This window comes from Camellia sinensis, chromosome 1 (assembly GCF_055761805.1).
Source record: "Camellia sinensis isolate YWXY chromosome 1, ASM5576180v1, whole genome shotgun sequence".
Classification (NCBI taxonomy): Eukaryota; Viridiplantae; Streptophyta; class Magnoliopsida; order Ericales; family Theaceae; genus Camellia; species Camellia sinensis.
Window position 1 is genome coordinate 206,326,805 of NC_138961.1, and position 19,133 is coordinate 206,345,937.

The 19,133-nt window shown below is 32.5% G+C and overlaps 1 pseudogene; it reads right to left on the bottom strand.

Annotated features, from left to right (window-relative positions):
* The window catches only part of LOC114281625 (transcription factor MYB1-like), an 87,860-nt pseudogene extending 70,202 nt beyond the window's left edge, over window positions 1-17,658 (bottom strand).
* Between the last annotated feature and the right edge of the window lie 1,475 nt (window positions 17,659-19,133).

Here is a 19,133-nt window from a genome sequence, read left to right on the forward strand (position 1 = left end):
TATACACCACACTCTTCCCACTACACCTCTATAGAACCACATGATTATATATGCAACATATATTATTTATATAGTGCATACATCCATATTAATATAAAAGTATATGTATAAACATAATTATTTTATTGAACATAATTTATGTAAAATAAACTATTTACTACCAAAATAAAAAAAAGACCACTTTTAGTCGCCAATTCTATACTTTTGGCTACTAATTATTTTTTAGTTGCTAAAAAACTTAACTTTTGTCGACCAAAATCGGATTTGGTCGCCGAAGATGCACTTTTATCGATATTGATATTGTTGTAAATATAAATTATATTTATGTGTGTTTTGTTTTAAAGTGAAAAGTCACTATTAAGCTATATAATTGTGCTTGAAAATTCTATATAAAATTTATGTTTCTATATCATCACTCAATAAGAATATGTTATAATTTAATGATGAAAAATTGTAGAATGTAATCATGATGATAGGAAGAAGAAATAGTAAGAAAAATGGCAAAATGATCATTTAGAAAATTTGAAGATATAATATCAGCTATCCAATGGATAATTTGTAATGAGATTACAAACATTAGGGAGAGAAATGTAATTTTTAAAATGTGAGAAAGAAATCTATATTAAACAAAAATCTTAACGTGCAGTGTAATTTACCCAAGATAAAATAACAGAGAATATTCATCCACCGCACCAAAATTTTTCTCATTCTTTAGCAGAGCAGAGGTGTTTTAACCTGTGGCTTGTCTTTCTCTGTAGCTTCTGCTTTTAGTCTCTAATGATTGCATGTATTTTTTTTCATCATATTATTATTCAGGGTATGTTAGATGTTTGCAACTTTGCCAAGGGATGGCTTTGTCCTAACAGCTTTTTGCCTTTTTGCTAATTTAATAAATATCACCTTTTTCTTAGGGAAGCTAGATCATCCATTTTTTTTAAAATATAAACATAAATCGATCATATGCCTACATATGTTTAATTAATTTGATTTTGATAATGCCTATTGATGTTCAATCAATTTGATTTTTCTTTAGAATGATCTCTCAACATGTATTACAAATTGAACAGATCGAATCATAAAAATAGATTCACTATGAGCCCACATCCATACAAACTAAACCTTACAATGGAAAAGGTGGAGTAGAGTGAAGTTTGGTTCTTAAATTATTTAGTTCCTACCAACTCATTTAGTCAAGGAATGAAACAAAAAATATTATCATCATTTTGATGATAAATTCTTCGGGAATGAATTTTGCGAAGTAGTAATAGTGTAAAATGGCTACTCTGTAACTTAAACTCATAATCTCATAATTATTATGCCAAAACTATATATATATATATATATGTAGTGTTTTGGGAAATTGATAAAAAACTGATTTTTTGATTTTTTTGGTGACTTTTTGGCTGTTTTTGTGCTAAAAAAGTTAGTTTTTTTGTGACTTTTTTTGACTAAAAAACTAAAAAACTAACTTTTTACAATGTACCCAAAACATCTCTATATAAAGAACCTTTTAAATGACTCTGCCTGGTTAATCACCTAAAAGGTCCCAAACATCCACATTATTATTCATAAAAATGTCACTGCAATCACTTTGGCTTTCTTGAATAGAAGAACTGTCACCACCAACCGTTGTCTGTATTCCTGGGGTTATTTTCTCATCCCAAACATGCTCTATGGACCACGATGTATGGTCGTTAATTTCCACGTCGGCAATCATGTTATCCCTAAAAGGTCCCAAACATCCACAGTATTATTAATAAAAATGTCACTCCAATCACTTTGGCTTTCTTGAATAGAAGAACTGTCACCATCAACAGTTGTTGTATTCCTGGCGTTATTTTCTCATCCCAAGCATGCCCTATGGACCACGATGTATGGTCGTTAATTTCCACATCAGCAATCATGTTATCCCACACACTGTTTCATTTTCATCACCCCCTTGTGGGGGTGCTTGTATTGATGTTGAAACCATCTTGTTGAGGTTGTCTCTTGCATGAATGTAATTATCTGATTGCATTTTTACATATAATATACGTAGGTTTTAATAATTAAATCAGATTAGGATTTCTGAGATTTGATTGCAAATAGAAATTTAGCTGCTGTTTGGCAAATGGTTTGGAGTGGGTTGAAATTAAAAAAAAGTACAAAAAGACAAAAAACTTTAATAAGTCAATAAGACAAAATGTTACGTGAAAACCATAATTATTTTATTTTTTTCTCTAAAAAAAAAGTCAAAAAAGTCAAAAAATTTTCTCACTAATTTATTCAAGTTAAATTAGTTAAAAAGTCAAAAAGTCAGACCAAAAAAGTTATTTCCAAATGAATCTTAGGCCTCGTTTCGAAACATGTCACTACAACATTTTCTTAGTTTTGTGACATTTGAAAGTGCTACAAAATTATTCTTCTAATGACATTTTTTGGTCTTGTGGCATTTTGAACAAGTGCCACTTCTATCGGTGCCACGGTAGAGACGAGTGCCACGGTAGATACATGCAAGTGCCACTGCACCATCATGACTGAAAACTTTCAATGACATTTTAATGTCATGGTAGATATTATTTGTGGCATTATCAAGCGCCATTAAAAAAAGAGTTAGTGACACTTGTAAGTGTCATTACACTATCAAGACTAAAACCTTTCAGTGACACTTTAATGTCATGGTAGACACTATTCGTGACGCTATCAAGTGTTATTCATGACGATAATTTGTTGTAGAACAATTTGATCCGCTCTTGCGGAGACTCGAACCGCCAACCTTCTGCACCATAAACCTTATACACCACACTCTTCCCACTACACCTCTATACCACCACATGATTATATATGCAACATATATTATTTATGTACATACATCCATATTAATATAAAAGTATATGTATAAACATATTTATTTTATTGAACATAATTTATGTAAAATAAACTATTTACTACAAAAATAAAAAAAGACCACTTTTGGCTACTAATTGTTTTTTAGTTGCTAAAAAACTTAACTTTTGTCGACCAAAATTGGATTTGGTCGCCAAATATGCACTTTCAGCTACCAAAATTTTGGTCACCAAAAATTTTATTCCCGCCTTAGGATTTTAGTTCTCCCGTGCTAAAAATGACCACTTATGGCGACTAAACTTATTTTTTAGTTGCCAATTGTAGACTTTTGGCTACTAAAATTTTTTTGGGCACCAAAAAGCTTTATTTTTGGCTACTGAAATTTTTTTAGTCGGTAAAACCTATATAATCAGTGACCAAACTTATTTTTAGTTGCCAATTGTAGACTTTTGGCTACTAAATTTTTTTAGTTGCCAAAAAGCTTTACTTTGGGCTACTAAAAATTTTTTAGTCACTAAAACCCATATAATCAACGACCAAACTTAGTTTTAGTCGCCAATTGTAGACTTTTGGCTACTAAAATTGTTTAGTCGCCAAAAAACTTTACTTTTGGCAACTAATGCTGAATATTCTTTTTCTTGTAGTGTATATTGAGTTTAATTCATTTATTTTAATCATTTACTGCATTTTAAAAATTTAGAAAATATATTGACATTTTTGTTTTTTCAAAAATGTCATTATAAGCTTGGAAAGTTTTTGGCTTAGTGGCATTTCTCAAAATGCAATAAAATATTTGTTTATGACACTTTTCACCTAAGTGCCATAAAAAATAATTTGCACCTACCTAGTGTCCTGACATTTTTTAAATAATGCCATTGCAACTAAAGTTTAGTGGCATCTGTTGGTAAATGTCACGAACATAATTTTTTGTCTCATTATTTTATAAAATGTCATAAAATTGATGTGACATTTCTTTATTGAAATACCACTAGAGCCTTATATGTTTTGTGGTTCTATGGCATTTTTCTAAAACATTTAATGCCAATTTTTATTTTTGTGGCATTTTCTAAAAACATGCTACTAGTGTAGTGTCACTAAAGTGTAAATTTGTTGTAGTGAAGTGACATTTTTTTAATTGAAATGCCACTAGAGCCTTGTATGTTTGTGGTACTATGACATTTTTCTAAAAAATGCCACCAAATATTCTTTTTGTGACATTTTTTAAGAACATGCCACTAGTATGGTGTCACTAAAATATGTTTTTGTTGTAGTGTTGTGACACTTGTTCATTGAAATGTCACTAGAGCCTTTTATGTTTGTCGTTTTGTGGCATTTTTCAAGAACGTGCCACTAAATATCATTTTTGTGACATTTTCAAACAATATGCCACTAGTGTAGTGCCACTAAAGTATGTTTTTGTTGTAGTTTTGTGACACTTGTTCATTGAAATGTCACTAGAGCCTTTTATGTTTGTCGTTTTGTGGCATTTTTCAAAAACATGCCACTAAATATCATTTTTTGTGGCATTTTCTAAAAATAAGCCACTAGTGTAGTGCCACTAAAGTATGTTTTTGTTGTAGTGTGTTTTTTTAGTAACTTTTTGGTTTTTTTGGCTAAAATGTGATGTAAAAAAAACTAATATGTTTGAGATGACTTTTTGGCTTTTTATGAAAAGATGTGCAAAAAGTAAAGATAAAATGAAATTTTTGATTTTTTGGTATGAGTTGTTGGCTTTTTGATTTTTTTAATTACTTTTTAGCTTTTTAGCTAAAGGAGCACTTGCCAAATGAGGCCTTAAGAGAATTTTAAGATTGTGAGAGAGAATTTGTAATGATATGTGTAAAGAAGTGGGTTTGATTGGCTCAGTGACTTTAAACAGGAATTGTTTGTGGATTTCTTTCAAATCAGTTACCCTTAAGTACGGAAACATAGATTCTTTCAAGACTCATATATTTATGTTGAGTTTTTAGACATTGTTTGCTTCATTATTTGTTACTCTACAATATATATATATATATATATATATATGGTAAATTTCTCTCTTTCTTACTAAAAAAAGTATTTCTTGCGACTGTTATAAATCGTCGCAAATAATAAAAAAATAGCCGCAAAAGACCTTTTGCGACGGCCCATGCGACGACAAATGGGGGTCACGAATGTGGGGGTAGCAAATACTTTTTGCGACGGCAAAACAACGGTCACAAATTATTCGCGACCGCTTAAACTACTTATGGCGACAACTATTTTGCCGTTGCAAAAAACAAAGAAAAACACTAACGTGATTTTTGGCGACCATATTGTTACCGTCGCAAAAAACCAAAAAAAATAAAATAAATAAAGGTGCAACGTTAAGCACTCTAAGAATAGCAATGACAAGAATTCAGACAGTATAACATTATAGTTTAATTAGGCATTCCATTTGGGTCTCAAAATTGGAGCCATATGTGAAAGTTATTACAACTAAAAACTTGGGAAAAGTTCTTTTATGAAAAAAAATACAATCCAGATAGAATGCTAGTAAAGCCAAAATAACATTTTAAAAATTTAATAATAATAAAAAAAAACACAGAAGCAGAAATGCATAAGAGTGGACAACATTGATGAAACTCCAAAGTACCTTGAGATACTCATCAACATCTGACTTCATCTGTTTGGCTTTCAGAGCAGCATCAACTTCTGAGAAAATATGTAGTGACTGGTTGATTTCTGCAAGCAAATCAATCTGCAAAGAGAATTTAAAAGAGGAAGTACTAATTAATCATGGCCCTGATGCTGATAACTAGGGTAAATACAAATTTAACTAGCAAACCCAAGCACCTTTAAGTTAGGGGTAGAAGGATCAGAGAGCCTCATGTTGTCTGGAAATGCACTAAGGATGACATGTCGCATTTGAATGCAGCTGGAAGGGATCACATCACAGAAGCTGAAATGATAATAGCAGAGGAATTCTGGAAAATCATGAAGCAGCACAAGCAACACCCTCAGAGTGCCTTTGTACAAAAAATGAATCCGAATTATAAAAAAAGAAAAGAAAAAAAAAGAAAAAAGAAAAAAAGAAGAGGTCAGCAAGTAACAATTTTCCTCAAGGATCTGTCCCAAAAAAAAAAAAAGAAAAAGAAAGAGAGAGAGAGAGAGAAGAAGCAAACTGTTTCTCCCAGTTCAGCATTGCACATGTAGGGCTCCATGAATTTGAACAGGTTTATACCAGCAAGCGTTGAACATGAGGCCAGCCTTTTGGAGGGTTGACGGTAAACAACTTAGGCATAAAACTCCTGTGACTCATGAGTTCAAGCCATGCGAAGCTGCAATCACCATCACCAAGTCATCACTGACAAAATCGAAATTTCTATAGAATAGCTCATTATCCAAGATGCCTCAGATGTAGAGCTCAGGTGCTAACAATAAATATTCAATGCAAACATATTGGTGAATTGGTGACAATTTCTATCCAGTTAAAATCAGTCACCATAAGGTCGTCAGGATCCATATTAAAGATTTGTAGGGAAAAATCAGAGAGCAGGGCAATTCAATAACATAAAAGGGACCAAGAAACATGATGCGAATAATTACCACATTATTTGATTCAGAAAAGTAAATTATGTTCCAGATAACTCCAACTAACATGTAAATAAAGAAAAAGTATGAGCACATTTAAGATTGAATTTATTGGACTAGAAAAGTTTTCAAGTGGGATCATGCCATTAAGTCAAGTTTCTTAACTTTCAATTATTAAAGGCTTTAATGTCTTATTCACCTAAAAAAAAAAAAATATTAAAGCAAAATATAGAGACCGCGGGCATAATTTGCCCAACAATATAAGTGCATTGAGCATTTGAAGCTCCCAAAGTACTCCAAATAGTCTTTCAGATTTATCAGGCCAAGGAATGTGTTAGAATCCCTATGTCAAATGTTGGACCATGGAAATAGACTTTCCCTTATAAGTAGATGTTATAGTGACTTCGCTTCTTGGCTATGGTATTTATGTACCATAGGTTATCCTCTCATATAATTTATCTTTGCAAAAAAAAACAAGTTCTTAGTCCATTTTGGTTTCATTGTGAGTTAGTCACTACTAGTTGGGCTCTGGTTTTTATATAATTAATCAATCAGCATGTTGGAATATTCTGTGAATGCATCACAATCTCATGGAAAGGAAACAGGAAAATAATAATGCAAGCAGCTACAATTGAAAGTTATGTAGAATTATACGATCAATTCCAATGTACTTGTTTGGTTCCATTTTTTCAAAAATACTTTCCAGAAAATTGTACTTTCTTATTTTCCGTGTTTTTTTTCTATTTTTACTGAATGTTTTTAATATTTTAAGCAATTTTTTTACTTTTTAGACACACCTAACATAAATACACCTAAAAAGTAAAAAAATTGTAAAAAAAATCTTTTAAAAATTCACTAAATATCAAAAATACAAGAATTCAGTACATTTTTTGTATTTTTATGTATTTATTAATTTTTAAAAATATTTTTTCACAAATTTTTTACTTTTTAGATACATCTAAGTAAGGTGCATCTAAAAAAGTAAAAAAAAAAAGTTTAAAATTTTAAAAATATTCACTAAAAATAAAAAAACACGAAAACCAAAAAACTCAGTTTTCAAAAAACTTAATCCAAAAAACTCAAACCAAACACATTGAATAGTACTAAATTTAAATTTCTTCTCTAAGCATTGCCACATCATTCTTGTAAAGTTTTTTGTATGAATTTTAACAAATCAAGGCTCAAGTAACATAAATCCCTTATTATCAATCATCTATCCAAAGCACCAAACAACTAATATTTCATCATCTATACACGATTGTAAACATAAATTGAACTTTAGCAGTAAAGTTTACATTGCAAAAGAAATGGTGGCAACACTAGTTTGGCCTATTGAGTGTGCAAAAGATGCTAGGGTTTCAACTTGAATTTCAATTGAAAGTTTACTGCAAAACTTAGAACTTGAACTCAAAGTCTGCTAACCTAAGGATGCACAGAGAGATCATAAATAATCCAAAATCATAGATAGAATATGAGAAAGCCAGATAAGTAAATTGCTATTCATATTTTGGAAGTGTCGCACATGGTAAAATGGGAAGGCAGACAATATTAACAACACAATAGCACCATCCCTTTTTAACAGAACACAAATATTGCACAATATATTCACTAATGTCTTATCATACCTGCAAAGCCAAAGCAAAAGGAATTAACAATATATTCACTAACGTCTGAGCATGATTTTTATAAGTTGGCAGTATCAATGAAAATAAGAATTAATACTAAAATATCTAATTCATGATCTCAATACACACCATTTGGAGGAAAAGAAAAAGAAACACTACAAGCAACAAGCAACAAGCAACAAGCAATTATTAACATAATCATAATTCTTAGCCTCTTTCCGCACAACATCAAGATCAGAATCAATAAGCTCACTGTCCAAAAAAAAAGCATCAATAAGCTCACTATTCAGATTATGGACTGCTCAATGTTTGTTTGAATAATGGCATACCTGTTCATCTTCTCTTGAAGCTTGTTGCCCACTAGATGCATCCAACACCTATAATCTTTTCATTCTTCTCTTTCTCACCTAGGTTACCAAATTATGTGAGCTACCAAATTATGAACTAGTAACTAGGTTCGATTCACTCTTGTGATTTGTGGAGTCTTGAATTTTTTGAAAATTTGAAAGATGAGACTTAAATAGTGTAACTGTGTGAATTAATTAGTCAAACTTAAAGTTAGCTTTAAAAGAGCTGAAAATACTTTTAACACAAAATTGAAAGATGAGACTTAAAATGCTTGCTTCACATCCTCATTCGATGGACCAATTGTTCACCCATTTCAATTATAGGATCAGTGAACTTCCACATCCCCATCATCATATAGTACCTTTAATACAAAATTGATTAGAGAAAACTTTTTTTTTTCGGTAAGTAAAGAAATTTTGTGTTAAAATATATATATATATATATTACAGAAAGGTTTAAGATTTCAGTCATGAAGCAGAGTATACAGACTACTAGTAAAAATGCAGGAGAAATTAGAGAACAAGAAACTCCAAATGATTGTTTATCAACATTATCAGATTCAATGTATTGCAGTGTTGTACTTAATTTGAAGTGTTTTATGTTATGCCTTATTTTAAGTCATTAGAGCAAGCCAAGAATTGCCATGGTCCAAGGATAGGCCAATATGCAACACTACTTTGGCATGGTTCCAAAATCTGTAACAAGTATGAGATGGTTAAATATCATAAAGAGAGCTAAGAGCAAGGTAATTGAGTTGCCAAGGTGGAAGGACATTAGGGGAAATAGGGGCAATTGCCCTTGTTGAGATTGAAAGGGGGAAAAAAAAAATGTAGCCACTTATACTGTCATTCAACAATAGCTTGTAGAAAATTTACCCCCACTCACCTCCGAATTTTGCCCCATTTTGATGAGTTATATGAATTTAGATGTATTGTAAGGTTTGAGTTTTTGGTATAAATTTGTTTAAAAATCTTGTGAGTCATGTAAACTTTTTATATAATTTTAGAGCTCTAAAAGCCTTTACCACAGACAGTAATAGATAGTATTATATATCATAAAATTTTAATAAAATGTGCAAAGTTTAGAAATAGAATTGCATTCAAATCAATTGAGCCTAATTCATTTTCTCCCCCTTGTTTTATGTTCTTTAATGAACACTAAAGTCACAACATATATTAGAGTTCTCATAATGTCAACAAATACTCTTAGCAAGTGAGGGTTCTGTAATATAAAATGTAGTATCATTTATTGAATTGATTTTGCAATCCACAATATGTCCTTGAACAAGGATTTATTTGGATTATGTATTAGAGATTTTATTCTGTGTAAACTCAACTTCTATTTATTAAGCAATCCACAATATGTATTAAGGATTTATTTGAAAATTGCAAAAAAAAAAGAAAAAGAAAACCAGAAATGCATTACAAACTTAAGATTTCAAGCTGAACTCAACTTCAAGGAGCAAAAACAGTTAGAGGAAACATACATCATTTCGAACAAGTCCTACCAAATGCTGGTTCAAATCAAAAAATTTTTACTCTTTGAAATCGACGAATTTCAAATTCCAGGGCTGAAAATCAAATTCATCGCCTTGAATAGTAGATCATTTTCCATCATTTTCAAAATAATAACAATCTCAGCATAGTTGGAAAAATTGAATACCAATCCAAAAATGCATGCATGCTATGAAGTTACTGATATTGCTTGATTTCCAGTTCAATATTCAACTCGAAGGAACAACAAATGAATCAAAAATCAAACTCGTAATCTTTTTTTTTGGAAGATAAAATTGAAATGAAAAAAAAAGAACCTGAGTGAGTTGGGAGACGAAATAGTCAACATCATGAACATCAGAAGCGAATGAGCAACGCTCGATGCTACTAGAAGCAGAAAAGAAGAGGCTGAAGTTCGATTCGATGTTGAAGATGACGAAATTGGATGATCTCTACTGGTTATGATCATCAAACCTTAGTAGCTCCGGCATTGTTGCCTGCTGCTTCTCATCACAATCTTAGAGAGAGAGATGCGTTTGTGAATTGTCGTGAAAGTGAAAGTGAAAGTGAAAAGGGGGTTAGGGCATCGGTATAAGAAAGGGGCAAAATAAATAAAAGAAAGACTCCAGGGTTGTAAATATTATTTTTTGCGACCGTTAAATAATCAGTCGCAATAAGTCACTTTTCTAGTAGTGTATGGATGTAAGCAAGTAAATTCTTTGTGTTTTTTTTTAGTGTGTGCGTGAGTATGTTTCAATTTACATTTCTCAGATGTGTAATAAACCCAACAAAATAAACAGCTACATCAACGGTGATAGTTGATCCTTATCATATGTTACTATGTTGCACTTGCCTTTTTCCTAACAACTTATGAAGTCTGATAATCAAATAAACTTCTTCTATAGTAAAGTTTCCTCTCCTAATATTTAGGTTCAAATAGTCTATCCACCTTAGTCTACAACTTTTTCTGCATCTGTTCAAACCTCAAAATAACAAGAAAGTACATCACAAATATTTACACTTCCAATAAAAACAAAACAAAACAAAAACGTACTGTGTCATGAGCTTGGAAATTTCTGGGTAAGGGGTTTATGTGGTGGAGATTGAATTAGTGTAATATGGATTTAAGTGTGATATGAATCTAGGCCATAGATTAATGTTTCTGGGTAAATTCGGAATAATTTTTTTTGGAATTGTAGTATTACAAACAAAAACAAAACAAAACTTCTCTATGTAGTATTTACTTTCTCTGGAAGGAATCTGGTGCCACTTTCCTTCACCATACTTTTCAATACATTTCCTGAGAAGGAGGTCTTCTTCTTCAGTCCATGCACCTTTTCTTAGTTCTATACGAGTGGTACCACTGTCTTCCATAGTCTTCTGCGTGCTACTACTACTACTACTACTACTACTACTACTACTACTACTACTACTACTACTACTACTACTACTACTACTACTAAGGAGTCTCTTTGTGATATGTATTATTTATTATTTAACCTACAAGACTTCTACTTTGCCCATGAAATTGTTAGACCATCTCTTCCTAAATCTCACACTCCCAATCTCACTTATAAATGCAATTTTTCATATCAATCGAAATTCGATTCCATTATCAACCTAAGAGTTTCCAAATGATTACAAACGAGACATGAATGGTCTCACAAAACTACCCTTAGGTAAATTCCAAATAGTCACAAATAAATAAGAGAAAGACCTTACCAAATAGATGAACAAACATCTTCGAAACAAACTGTAGAAGACCCAAAAATAACGAACCAAATCAACTTCAAAGTAGAGCCAAAACAAGGGCACAAAGTACTAGATTTTGATCACGTGGACGTACCTCACATTGAGGGAATCACGTAAAAATTCTTGTGTCACTGTTGATTTAATTTTTCTGCATTAGTTATTATTCTCATTGATTGATTTACTTGTGAGAAATCATATATTTTTCCTAACAACTGGTATCAGAGCTTACGGTTTATTTGGGTTTATTTATTTGTGTAAATCAATGCAGGGAAATGTAGGTCGTATGTCTAGCTTCAATGGAAGCAATTGGGTAACTTGAAAAACTAAAATGGAGGACCTATTATTTTGTAAAGATTTGTATGGGCCTATTGGGGGTGATAGTGGCAAACCTGATGATATGAAAGATGATGAATGGAAGAGGCTTAATCGAAAAGCCGTTGGTGTTATCCGTCAATGGATTGATGACAGTGTGTTTCATTATGTTGCTACTGAAACTTCGACATATGATTTATGAAAAAAATTAGAAGGTCTTTATGACAGAAAATTAGTCACAAATAAGGTTTTTTTGTTTCGTAAGTTAGTTAATTTAAAATATAAAGATGACAACCCCATTTTGGAATATTTGAATGAAATAAAGAGTATTGTTAACCAACTTGCTTCTATGAAAATTATTTTTGATGATGAGTTGTAGGCTTTGATACTACTTAGTTCTTTACTCGAAAGTTGGGAGAATTTGGTTGTAACGGTTAGTAATTCGGTGCCCGATGGAGTTGTCACAAAGCCAAGTCACTAATGGCTTGTTAAATGAAGAAACTAGAAGGAAATCAGCGGGTTCCTCTCATCCGGAAGTATTTGTTGTGAGAGGCCGAAGCAAAACAAGGGGGAGGAGTAAGACTCCTCATGGTCATGATCAAAGGTGTGACAAATCAAGAGATGGTTCTTTTTCAAAGAAAGACATTAAGTGCTATTATTGCCATAAGAAAGGGCACACGAAGCGGGAATGCTGAAAGCTCAAGAACAAGGAGAAAAGGCATGACAAAAGTGTAGATAAGAAGTAAGAGGACACAACGGCGGTTGCTACCGATGATCTCATGGTCGTTTGTGAAGATGATTGTATCAATTTTGTGGGCTAAGATAGCAATTGGGTGATTGATTCTGGTGTTTCTTTTCACGTGACTTTTCGAGTTGACTTCTTCATTACCTACACCAAAGGAGATTATGGTTTTGTTCGAATAGGTAATGAAGGATTGTCCAAGATTATTAGCATGGGTGATGTTTGCTTGGAAACAAATTTGGGCTGTAAGTTGTTGCTCAAAGATGTGAGGCATGTTCCCGACATTCGCCTCAATTTGATCTCTACCGGGAAGCTAGATACTGAAGGCTTCAACAACAAATTTGATGATGAAATATAGAAGCTCACAAATGGTTCTTTGGTGGTGGCTAAGTGCAAGAAGATTCATACACTCACTACAACAAAAAAAAAAAGCCTTTGGTGACGAACTGATTTTGTCTCCAAATATCAAATTTTCGTCACCAAAGTGATCTGTGATGAAATTTTTTTTGTCACCACGTTCATCATCTATTTGTTGTCGCAGAAAGTACCTGGTGATGAAAAATCGTTTCGTTGCCTATTCTTCATTTTTGGCGATGAAAATTTTCATCTCTAAATGTTGAATTTTTTGTCCTCTATAACATCGATTTTGTCACTATAATTAAATAATATTTTATTTTTAATTGTTTTGGCGATGAAATGTTTCGTCACAAAATATTAAAATAGAGGTTTTAGTGACAAAATTTATCCTTACCAATGATATAAATTAAGGTGACAAAACAATTCATCACTAAAATGAGCACAAAACAAAATTCTTCAATGACAAAAAACAATTTTGTCGCCAAATATTTCAAGTTAGTGACGAAATATTCAGCAAATGTGACGAAATTATTTGTTGGAACTATATCATTAATGACAAAATTATTCGTCAAGAAAAGTTCTTTGAAAACTAATAGCGATAGTTTTTTATTTCGTCGCTAATAATAATTAACATTTTTAAAAATGGAGACAACATTTTAAATTTTTTATTTTTTTCACTAAAAATTCCCTGCACATTTTAATAACATGTTTAATAAAATATCTATTACAGATCAATACAAAAACTTGTTCATTTTCTTAAACACCACTCTACACCACAGTCGAAATATGTCTCATAATATCCAAAAAAAAAAAACTGCATATAACAAAACACATCTCCTAATATCCAGAAAAATACGTCTCCTAATATCCACAAAAATATAATATCAAATATAGATTACCAAACATGTCTCCTAACATGTACAAAAATATAAAACTTTACAATGCAACCAAAATACATGTAAGGTAATATTAACAAAAACACAAAATGAGCAAGCTCCTGCTCTCCAGATTACCAAACTCGTCCATCTCAAATCTCCAATCTGCAACAAAACAAAACCACCAAAAAAAAAAAAGAGAAGACAATTACTATCTTATTAATAAAATATACAATTTAACATTTTTCGAAAAGTGCATTTTTTGACTTACTTTTCAAACCGGGAGTTTCGTGCTAGTTCAATAAGTTTTCACAACTTACATTGGTCTTTCCCGAGATGTTCAAAGTGTTTCCCGGGCCTTCACATGGCTGTTTTACGATTTTGGCCCCCAATGGCCTATTTTCAAGCCTAAGTATTGGAAAAAGTGTATTTTTTGACTTACTTTTCAAATCGGGAGTCCCGTGCTAGTTCCATAAGTTTTCAAAACTTACATTGGTTCCTCTCTAGGTGTTTGTGGTGTTCCCCGAGCCTTCTCGTGGCTGTTTCACAATTTTGGCCTCGGATAGCCTATTCTCAAACCTAAGTGTTGGAAAAGTGCATTTCTCTACTTAGTTTTCAAACAGGGAGTACCATGCTAGTTTCGTAAGTTTTCACAACTTACATCGGTCCCTCCCGAGGTGTTCAGGGGGTTCCCCGAGCCTTTTCATGGCTGTTTCACGATTTTGAAGCCCGAAGGCATATTTTCAAACCTAAGTGTCAGAAAAGTGCATTTTTCTACTTAGTTTGCAAATTAGGAGTCTTGTGCTAGTTCCGTAAGTTATCACAAATTACGTTGGTCCTTCTCGAGGTGTTTGAGGTGTTCCTCGGGCCTTCTCATGGTTGTTTTACAATTTTGGCCCCCCCGATGTTTTATTTTCAAGCCTAAGTGTTGGCAATGTGCATTTTTCTACTTAGTTTTCAAATCGGGAATCTAGTGCTAGTTCCTTAAGTTTTCACATGTTACATTGGTTCCTCCCGAGGTGTTTGGGGTGTTCCTGTGGCCTTCTTGTGTCTTACACAAGTACTTTTAGAAGAGTCCATTCAACATAGGATGCAAGTATGTCCATGTAACACCTCAGTATGGAAAATCGTGAAATCTTTCCATTGAGCTAGTTTAGAGTTTAGTTTTAGTAACCACACGTACCTTATGACACTCTTGCACCCTTCGACAATGAGTGAAAAACAGACCAAACATGTATAATAACACAAGGATGAGCAGAAATTGCCAGATGCATTATATATACTTCATAGTAGCTTTCATACATTTAATTTAAACAGCTGACATTATAATCAGAATAATAATGATGAGCACACATACTTGCATGGAAAATTTCCAAAAACAGGCATACATACCTTTGCATATTGGTACTTAATTATGGTTTCGATTCCTCTCTGAACCACTCCACAAATTCGACAAACATAACCAAGATCATTTTTCAACACAAAAGTACGGTCACACTAAAAGACGGAATAAAGTAGAAATTAACATAGCAAGTTTGAAAATAGGAGAAAACTTTATCAGTCAATGAAAATATGAATCTAATAATACAAGGTTCCACAATAAGGGTTTCATAATTCATTAGCTAGTTTAACAACCATGGAATAAATGTAAAAGTGCCAGTGTCAAACACAAAGTACCTTGGAACATTCAGAAGTGAATTTGAATGAATATATGACGCTGGAACTTTTCCAGTGTCAAAAGGCAATGACAAGTAGTGTGCCTTGGTGCTAAATTATCATATATAGAACGATGAAAAAAAAAAGGCATGAGAAAAAAGAACAAGGAAACCTAACCTTCTCATCAAAAGAAGTATCTTCACCAAAATTAATAAAGTTTTTATGTTTGTCATTACCAAAATAATACAAAAGGGGTAATTACAGCTTCACATCACAAAAAAAAATTAAATAAGAAAAAGAAAAGCATACAACATATTATGATCTGCTGCATTCAAAGCTTAAATCCTATGATAGCTTCTGTTGAAACCACGAAATTGGTAAGCTTGCATATCTGGCCATACTATCAATGATTTAGGCCTCAAATAGATGAGTTCGGATTTGTGAATCCCAAAGAATCCTTGTTTCATGCTGTGGCGACTCCAGTTTGAGACGGCTGTTGAACTAAGAGTAGTCACTTGTGCAAGTGTTTAATCAAATAAGCATATGTATGGTGCATACATTGCAAAACAAAAGATTCTATTTTAAATATCATGGACCCAATATCTACCACTTCTTGTGATATTTATACAAAATTTTGATATGGTGCCATTTTCCATATATGTAATTAGTCTAAGGCATTGTTTGACCCAATGCAAATTGAGAATCAAGGGCATTTACGACATCTCCCATCTTATATATATATATATATATATAATAAATAAATAAACAAAAAATAACCAGCTTAATTTTGTTTTTATTTCCTCCAAATAGGCACCATCTGGTAGTCAAAGTTGTGTGCAGTGGAATACTAGGGTGGTCTTGTTTTGCAGAATGCATTCCTCAAGACCAAAGCCTTAATTGGAAACTGGCTGGAGAAATTCACTAGAGACTATAGTGAAACAGTTCCCCTTGCCACTTTCCATAGTAAGAAAAGTCCACTCCCCCCCCCCAAAAAAAAGAAAAAAGAAGCTCCCTACCAAATGACTCAAATCTCCCATAGAACTTACAAAGGAATATTAGGACTTCCTCAACCTCCAAAACCAAAATGTATATATATACACAAATAAATAAAAGTAATATGCAATTATTCTTTCCACTAAGTTCAACAAGTAATCCTCAAAACAACTAAAGGGCACCGTTATCGAAGTCTGTCTATATCTGTTGCTCACAGAACCCATATGCCAATATCCCATCATATCAAGAGATACAATCAAAGGCTAAAATCACATTACCAATAGTTTCCTAATGAGAGTCACAGTATTTTTTTTTTGTCTTAATGACTTAATTGATCAAAGTATTTTTTTCTTTTTGAAACAACAAAATATTTATTGATGATAATCATGAAGGGTACAAGATACATGCATTAATAAATGAATTGGGTGCGAAAAACATCACAATTAATCTAGAGAGACAGAGAGTGTCTCTGCCAAAATAACCAAAACAAAAAATAAAGAAGAGGAAATAAAGAAAAGAGAGTAAGGGAAGAGGGATGGGGCTAACCCATGTGGGTTGCTTCTTTTATTGTTTCAATTATTATATATATATATATATATATATATATTGGAATAAGTAGAACTTTCTAGATATTTGATAACAAACAACATAACAAAACAAACACACGGAAATATAAAAGCTAAAATAATCATACCCAATGTAGTAATTCTTAGGTAGATAAACATCCTTTATCGGACCAAATCGTTCAAATGGGATTCTAAGATCTTCTGGCCTGTAAGGAATCATATAATGTAAGAGAATAATAACATTTAAACAATCATATAATGGCGAGCTCGAGGTTTAAACTGATACTTGTTACATATTTAGAAGAAAAACTCACATACCCTAAAAGACAAAAGTAAATAACAATTTGGGTATATGGGTCTAGGGCTCCACTTGCCATGTGGCTCGACCACATCACCACTACATCACCTTCTCCATGTTCTCTAACCACGTGTGAGCCTTGAGAGATGAAACATAGATCAATAGGCATAAGGCTCTTTGACCCTGCCCCGTTGCCAATTCCTACATAAGGTTCCTATGTCAACCTACCCATCTCCTACACCCACAACTGCAAATCCCATTAAGTTCATAAAGATTGTGAAGATTGAAAAAATGAACTCCAGTGCCGTGGATCATATTGACATTAGATTGAACTCATATAAATTGGGACAAAAAAGTTTTTGCTAAACCTACTATAAATTCATGAGAAACCGTAACAATGAAATGCTAAACAAAAAGAATCAAATACTTGAGGTAGCCCTTGTAATTGTTGGTGAATCTATACAATTCCTATTTGGTTGTTCACATCCAGCCAACATTTTTCTCATTCATCAAAATGCCCAAAACTGCTAAACGACTTTACTCATCAAACCAGCCCAAAATTTAAATGCAAACTTACAAACCACAAATCAACACACTAAAGTAATAATTATATGAACATGGATATAAATAAATATATATATATATATATATATATATACATAGATCAAGGGATTGAAGGATGATAAAAAAAATAGAGAGAGAGAGAGAGAGAGAGAGAGAGAGATGAGAGACCTGGCGTCGAGGGAGATGTTGCGAACGAGGAGACCAGAAAGGATAGGGGAGCATCGGTCTCTACAAGACTTGGATTTGCGAGGGTTGTCGTATCGCTTGCTACGCCTTGGGCTGTAGCTTCAGCGTCGGCTTTTGTACCTCCCAATTTCTGTGTTAATCTTCTCTTCTCTTCTTCTTCTTTTTTTTTCTCTCTCTCTGAATTGAAAACCCTAGTTGGATCGTGAAAAACCCTAACCTTAGAAATTACTGGTGTGTGGATAAAGAGAGTTCCACCTAGAAGGGTCTAGAAACAATGATCCTTGAAAATAATTATTATATATACATCTATCTATCTATACATTTATACCAATTAAAATTTTATTTTAACATCATCTTAATATTTTATAATATAAAATGATATAATTTTTCTCATCACAAATATACATTTCGTTTGGTGGTACACATCATAAGTATTCGCAACCTTCTTATAATAACAATAACAAGTAATTACGGATGAAACATAATTTAATCAATTGGATCCAAAATGAATGAAGTTTAATAATCTAAAATAAATTTTCGATTGAGACTAGATTACAAAATATTTTAGATGGACTCAAGATGGTCCCTACCATTTATATAATTAAAAAGCACTAAACAGTTAAGTAAGATTTACATATATAAATCCAAATTACAATGTCATAGGTCTTAAAACCCAAAACTTCAACACCAAAATTCTACTATAAACTAAAATAAACGTCATTCCTTCCATCAATTTTGGAAAATAAATACTCATCATTTAAATTTTGAATTTTTTTTTGGTCTTTACAAGAGTAGAGAGAGAACAATATGCTTGCTCAAAGATGCAATGTCGGAGGCGGTATTGAATGATGAAAAGGGGAGACGATAGTGGGAAGTAGCAAGGGCAGATAGGAGGAAGGAGTTAGGGTGTGTGTGCTTTTTGAGAAAGAGAGAGAGAGAGAGAGAGAGAGAGAGAGAGAGAGAGGAACACAACTAGATAAAAGGT